This window comes from Frankliniella occidentalis, unplaced genomic scaffold (assembly GCF_000697945.3).
Source record: "Frankliniella occidentalis isolate FOCC.00 unplaced genomic scaffold, Focc_3.1 Scaffold18, whole genome shotgun sequence".
In the NCBI taxonomy this organism is placed as follows: domain Eukaryota; kingdom Metazoa; phylum Arthropoda; class Insecta; order Thysanoptera; family Thripidae; genus Frankliniella; species Frankliniella occidentalis.
This window is the reverse complement of record NW_026267148.1, coordinates 769,110-775,742: the sequence shown is the minus strand read 5'-3', so window position 1 is coordinate 775,742 and position 6,633 is coordinate 769,110. Positions and strand designations below refer to the sequence as shown.

At 52.1% G+C, this 6,633-nt stretch overlaps 1 protein-coding gene across 1 annotated transcript in view; it reads left to right on the top strand.

The window, feature by feature from the left end:
* Positions 1 to 741: 741 nt before the first annotated feature.
* The window catches only part of LOC113213380 (Schwann cell myelin protein), a gene marked incomplete in the record, with an annotated part of 223,765 nt that continues 217,873 nt past the window's right edge, over positions 742 to 6,633 (top strand). The window contains 1 exon segment of the mRNA XM_052264308.1: positions 742 to 1,381.

Sequence of the window (6,633 nt, the reverse complement as noted above, 5' to 3'; positions counted from 1 at the left end):
TATATCCAATGCTGGTAAATTTCGTACAAACTGTTACAAATGTTTTAGCATTGGCATTTCGTGAGTACGATAAGGCTGACTCTCTCGGAAAAGAATAAAAACTATACCTACAGAAAACAGGCACTCCCGAACGTTTTCCAAAGCGGACGATTTACAAAAGCACACGCACGCAATATCAAGCATTCCAGTAAAGTTAAAAAGAAAAAGAATGCTGGGAACAAACAGAATGGAAATCACTATGCTTTAAAATGGTGATATCCGTTTTCTTCTTCCACGCCTTTTTCGGCAATTCAGGCGGTATAGTTGATTAATTTTTTACCAGCGGTGTTCCAGTGCCCCAGTGCCCTGTTGTCACTTATTCGTTATTTCCCCCCTTTTGCCTTTTTTGGTTCAGCGAATAAATGCCCTGTATTTGTAGAACTCTCACTCGCTGACAATGTCAACACTTACGAAAACCCCTTTATGGCATTGCCCTGCTGTGCAAGTACCCTGCAGGTGTGGATGACGCGCGTGCAGCAGTTGGCCGTGGTCAGTGCGACACGACACGTCGCACTGCTGGTCATCCAGCCGCGAGGGGCCTAACTCGGCCGGTCCAGCTCGACCCGGGGGCGCCCTCCAGCCATGCTCCAGCCCAGCCCAGCTGCAGCGGCCCCTCTACCGGTGGGGCAGGGCAGGGCTGCATACCCCCCCCCCCCTTCTTCCAAGCGCCGCAGCCAGCCAGCCAGAGAGCCAACCCAGTCAGTCGGCCGCGCGCGCTCACCGGCAGTCGACGTGTTGCCGCCAGTCGGAGCTCCGCGCGCTCGCCCGCGGCCGTGCGTGAACTCGTCGGGCCGCCCGCCCCGCCCACCGGCTGTTGTGCTCTGTGCTCTGATTTTGCCATTTTCTCCTTGACGTGTGCGAGGGTGGTTGTGCCCCGTCGTTGAAACCCTGTTTCTCGCCGAAGAAGTGTGTTAGTTTATGTGTGATCAAAGGGTGCGCGTGTGAGCTGTGATGTTTCTGGGCACGAAGTTAGCCTTTTATGTACATTTGCCAACCGCTGCCGGACTGCTGTGTCCTTCCATTATTATTTTATCTTGCCGCACGTGAGTGCGTGTGTGAGTGCGCGCGCGCTTCTGTGTGTGTGCGTCTGACAGTTGGTGTAAAAGTAATTGGCCAGTGTGTGTTTTGTGTTATTTATTCCTCTCACCGCCGACATTGTGCGCGAGTGTGTTGCCGCTGATTGTGGATATACGACATTTATTTATCATCCTGCGCTTGTCGCCGCTGGATCAAGTGAAGTTCGCCCTGTGGAGAGGAAGGATTTCTCAAACGCCAGTGACTTTCACTTGATAACGCAGTGCGCCGCTTGGAATACACTGGCTGCATCGCCAAGGATTAAATGGTTTGTACCGATTTATTTATTCTGACCTGTGTGTGTATCTGTGCACGCCTTGCAGTTTTACGGGTTTGCATAGTAGGAAAACCCGTAACACTGTAGCAGTTGACTGAATGTGAATCTTGAACCATGATAAGCGTTGCCCATGTAACTCTCAGCTCGCTTGTGCGTCTAATCGTGCGGCCTCAGAACAGAAAGGGTAGATTGCGTCTCGCGTAACAGGCTTCGCGGAGACGCAAACAGTTGATACGTTTGCAATATGGTGTTCTTGGCGATCCAAAACGGAAGTAGGTAAAGAAAACACTCACTGATTTCTCAATTTCCGTAATGCTTCTAATTGATCGAGCTAATCAACTATAAGATCAGTTTCGGTTTCGGTTAGAATTGGGTCAAATTATACCATGATAATAAAGCATTCCCGTAAAGCTGAAATGCACAAGAATGCAGGAAAGAAGAAATCACCATGTTTTTGCATAGCGATTTCCGTTTTCTTTTTCCCCTTATTTTTCTGCATTTCAGCTTATCGGAATGTTTTATTTCTCATACTCGCTGGACAGAAACAGATAAATCAGCGATTTTGTTATTTTTTCATTTCCGTTTTTCTGAAACACCCCTTCGTTGCGAATAGTTTTAATCTGTATTAAACGGAACTGAAAGAGAAGGAACTTTCTGATTTATGTCCTACCTAAGGGCTATTCAGGTACATGTGAACTGTTGTTCTCGTGTCGAAGTTGAAGTATGACAAAGTGACATAGTGGTTTATCCTGATTTTAACTTTAATTATGCAGGCGAGGGCGCTCGAAACTGATCTGACAGTTTCTCATACTTGAAAGGTCGTAAGTAAGCATAGGCCATGTGTCTGCCGCAACTTTGCTGGCATTCGTGTACATAGATCGGGCTTGCCTGCATGCACGGGGCCTTTTCATACCCCATATGCGACCCGCCGCAGTGCGCCTGCGTGAGTAAATCAGTGTACTACACTGCATTGGAAATGGGAAGTAGTCATTTGGAAAGAATAGGTTCTACGGATTTCGATTTTTGTGCCGTGCTTAGTCGGGTCAGAAGCCCACTCGTATCGATAACAGGCCAGTAGCCCTCGCCTCAGATGCCTCTCCATGCATTAACATTACGTTGTTGTACAAGTAATTGTTCTAATACCCTTGCCATATGACTTACTCTAAAAACAATAAACAACATTATGGCAGTCCTAACTTAACAAGGGTGTCCCAGTGAAACGGATTTTGTCAAGAATATGTTTTTGACGGAATACGTTTCATTCACTGGGCGTGCAACGAGCTCGTACGTGCTTCTGTTGCATTTTCAGTTCAGAGTACATCGGTATGCATCGTGTCACTTTTATATTCCAAGTTACCTACACTTCGTATCTAGGGGCATTTGAACCGTAGTTAGCACTACAAAACGTGCCCACCCACCACCCCCGCTCTCCATGTTACTCCAAATGATATATTCTCAGGAGATTTAGATGGCATGTGTTGGTGTCTGTGTGCGCGTGCATGAGCATGTGTGTGTTTTGCCTTAGTAATGAAATCGATCGTTGCTGCGGCCAGCGTCTACATTGCAAAACCAAGAGCGGGAAATCGAGTCGCCGGAATCGTCTCTACTTCCTTCTGTCCTTTGGTTTGGTTTTTCCTCTTGTCTGAATGAGTTCAGTGGATAATACGGAGTGCCCAAGGAAGGAGGAGTGGAGTTAGTCTACCGACAGCATATAACCTGCCCCAAGACATCTCTGTGTCAGTGGGAAAGTAATCGAATGAGACACAGTGCAAAGTGACCCTGTACACACTAAATGTTTATGAACTTTTTCATACACACGTACATCTGTGTATACATGCTCTATTGCGTATAATTTTTAACGCAGTTATGGTCAAAATTGTTCATAGTTGCAAATATTTTTACAAATTTGTTCATAACTGCGTTTAAAATCATACGCAATAGAGCACGTACACAGACGTACCTGCGTACAAAAAAAGTTCATAACAATTAATTTAGTGTGTACTTTTTTCCTTTTTTTTTCTCTGCGTGGCGTGCTATTGGAGTAGAGTCAAAATGGATCCCCCGTCCTGGTGCTGCCCGCGGATGGGCCGAGTCCTGGTCGACTGGGTCGCGCGGCTCCTGTTCCCCGCGCCACTTTACGTTTCGTGATTTGATTAACTCACCTCGCCCTGCAGAGCTGAAAATCCCTTTTTGCGTCGATCATACTCTGCGGCTCGTCTATCCCCATACCTCTCCTTTCTCACTCCCCGGTCCGAGGTTGATCGCGCTAAACTCTGAAAAAGGTACAACGAGAAAATTAATTCACCAGCCCTCTTTTTTTCTATTTTTTTTAAAGGGTTTTTACTTAGGCTACCTCCTGCCAACACCGGTTTCATCATCCAAATTTTGTGCGCCGTATTACACGATATTACAGGCAAAAGGCATATCACAGTCGAGCGGGGGGTCATCATTACATGCACTTCTTTTATTCTCTCTCCTATACTGAAGTTTCTGAAAATGTCCTGCCTTTTTTAGGGACGTTGGGAAACAAACTGGTATGCGTTGGGGTGGTAGGAAACGCCCCCGAGCCCTCTGCTGCTGCAATCTTGTGATTATTCATCAGCGATTATTTGATCGAGGTTAACCCTCCCTCCCCTTCTCCCTTGCCCCGCTACAAACTCCCTTATTTGCAGTCTCGATCCGCTACGCTTTCTCGCTCTCGCTTGCTCTCGCGGTCTCTCTCCCTGTATCCTGCTCGCACTCTCTCACCCACGCGAGCAACACTCCGTGGTGGCAATGCGCGATTGTTTTTCCGGGCCAATTTAGGGTAGCCAATAGCACTGTGGGGCGCGGTGCCGGTGCCACCAATTGGCGCAATATGAAACACACACGCGCTCGCTCGCACACACACACACACACACACACACACACACACACACACACCTACACTCACTAACACACGCACTGCTGTACGCACACAGCCGGTCCAGGACGGAGTGCGCCGTGCTGTTTGTTGCCCGCGATAGCGTTTGTCTAGCGCGCTGCACTACACCACCACCACCACCACCACCACCCTTTTCGGTTTCCACAATGCCATTATATGGTGCGAAAGTGCAATGTCTGATTTGACAAAGTGTGGCACTCGTAACTCGTACGCAACCAACAACCCAGCCCGGCGCGTCCGTTTTTGTGAGTGAGGTGATACCCAAAAGCATTACAAATGGCACAGAGTACGTTGGCATGGCACTCGTTTTGTAATGCTATTCTTGCTGCCGAGAGGTCGAGCCACCAACAGCCGTTTTTTTTTCCACCCTCTCACCCCCAACCGATCTTCTAAGCACCTGCTGCAGTTGCTTCGTTTCTGCTGTTCGATTGGCCCCCCAGGGGACAGCGGCGGTGGTGAGGTGGTGGCCCTGCTGGGAGGCTAGCGAGCGGTGAGCGTGCGGGGGCAGGGGCGGGGCGGGGGCGGGGCGATCCCAATCGAACCATCAGGCGGGGGCAGGGCCGGCGGGGCACGGTCAGGTGTGGATCCCCTCCTGGGCGGCACGCGGGCGGAAACCACAGGGGCACAGAAATAGAAGAGTCTGACTGATTGGAAAATGAGGTCAGGTCTGAAACCACGACGGCGACTGATTCGGGGAAGGTTGGTTGGCTGCAGCGTCGAAGGAAAAATTGTGTGTGTGTAGGTGTGTGTAAATGTGTGCAGGTGTGTGTACGCACATGAGCCTCTGCCGGTCTATGCTAGGCCCTCCGAGGCCCTCTTGCACGGCGCGGACGGGCCCGGCCCGGGGGGCCGGCAGGTCGGCGACAAGTGTGCAGGTAACGCCATCTCATTATCAGCATTGTTGTACCTCTTTGTTTCCGTATAATTGCCGCGTCATATGCAAATTGCAGTGTTTGCCGCCTGCGGTTGGTGCCACGGCCCTCCAGGTGAAAATGTTAATCTTGCGCCGGTGCGCGGGGTTCTCATCCCCTCTTTTGTCCCCCCCCCCCTCTCCTTCCGCCCCGGGCCCGGGTGTATGTGCCACTTTTTACCCGCGTAATCTATTACGTGACTTGTTTATTTCCACTTCCTTTTGTTTGTGTCCGCCCCCGCATGTCCGGGGGAGGGTGGATTAGTACGACGTGGAGGGAGCCGGAGGAGGGAGGAGAGGGGGGGAAGAAAGATACGGGACGGACCTACACGCCTAATCCCATTCCCATTACTTAACTGACTGGTGTCTCCATCCCTTGATGCGGACTCGTTTTATAGTGTTTTGTGCAGCCGCTCCGTGGCGCTCACCCCCCGCTCGCTCCTGTAAAGCTGCATCCCGGAGCAGTCTGCATCCTAGAGACTGCATCCTGGAGTTAGAAGTCTGAAGTCTAGGGTTTGCAGTCTCTGGAGTGTGCAGTCTGCAGCTCGGAGTTTGGAGGAGTCTGCCTGCAGCCTGGAGGGACTCGTCGTCGCCTCTGTGCAAAGTGTTGGCGCCTCCTCAGCTGCCATCGGCCCACCGCGGGGGGAGGGACAATCTGGTCAAGACCGGCGGGGAGGGGGCTTGGGGGGAGGCAACGGCCGTTATGCAAATGCAGGGCTTTTTACTCCGCCACCGCGCTCTGCCACGCCCCGCCACGCCCGACCACGCCCGACCACGCTCCCCGGCCGCAGCAGGCCCCGCAGGCTAGGCCGCCGAGTTTGTTTTTGCAGTCGTCGCAGGGGAACTCTTAACTTTACTTTCCTCGGCTTTTCCCGCCGCGATCCCGCCGCGGAGGAGAGGAGGCGGCGAGCGGCCCGGGGGACGAGCGTGCCGAGCCGGAGCGCCGGGACCAGTTGCACCCGCGCGATACACCCGATACACGTTATCTTCCTGTAATAACATCCGCAAAACCGACGGCGCAAAACTTGTGAAGGAGGGAAAACGTTCTGCGGATTTCGTGATGGGAAGGAGGAGTCAACCGCAACCGCACGTCCCCAAAGTAATGAAGAAAGCGCTTGAGAGGCGGAGGGCCATAGGCGCGATTGCCGTTTTGCCGGAATGAACGCGGAAGCCGTCCGGCTTTTCCGCGCAGAGTGTGCGGAGAATTAGCGGGGTGCGCGCTGAATTGGTTGTGGTTGCGCGGTGTCGGCGGGGGCTGCGGGGGACCGCCGCGCCGGGTGGGGCTGCGCGGCGCCAGCCTCACTCGACCGTCTGTGCGCTTTCCATGCAAAGCAAATGTTTCAAATCGCCCGTGGAAACGCTTCGGCGGGGCGATTCGGTGCAAATGGGGAAGAGGAGGCGCGGCGCGGC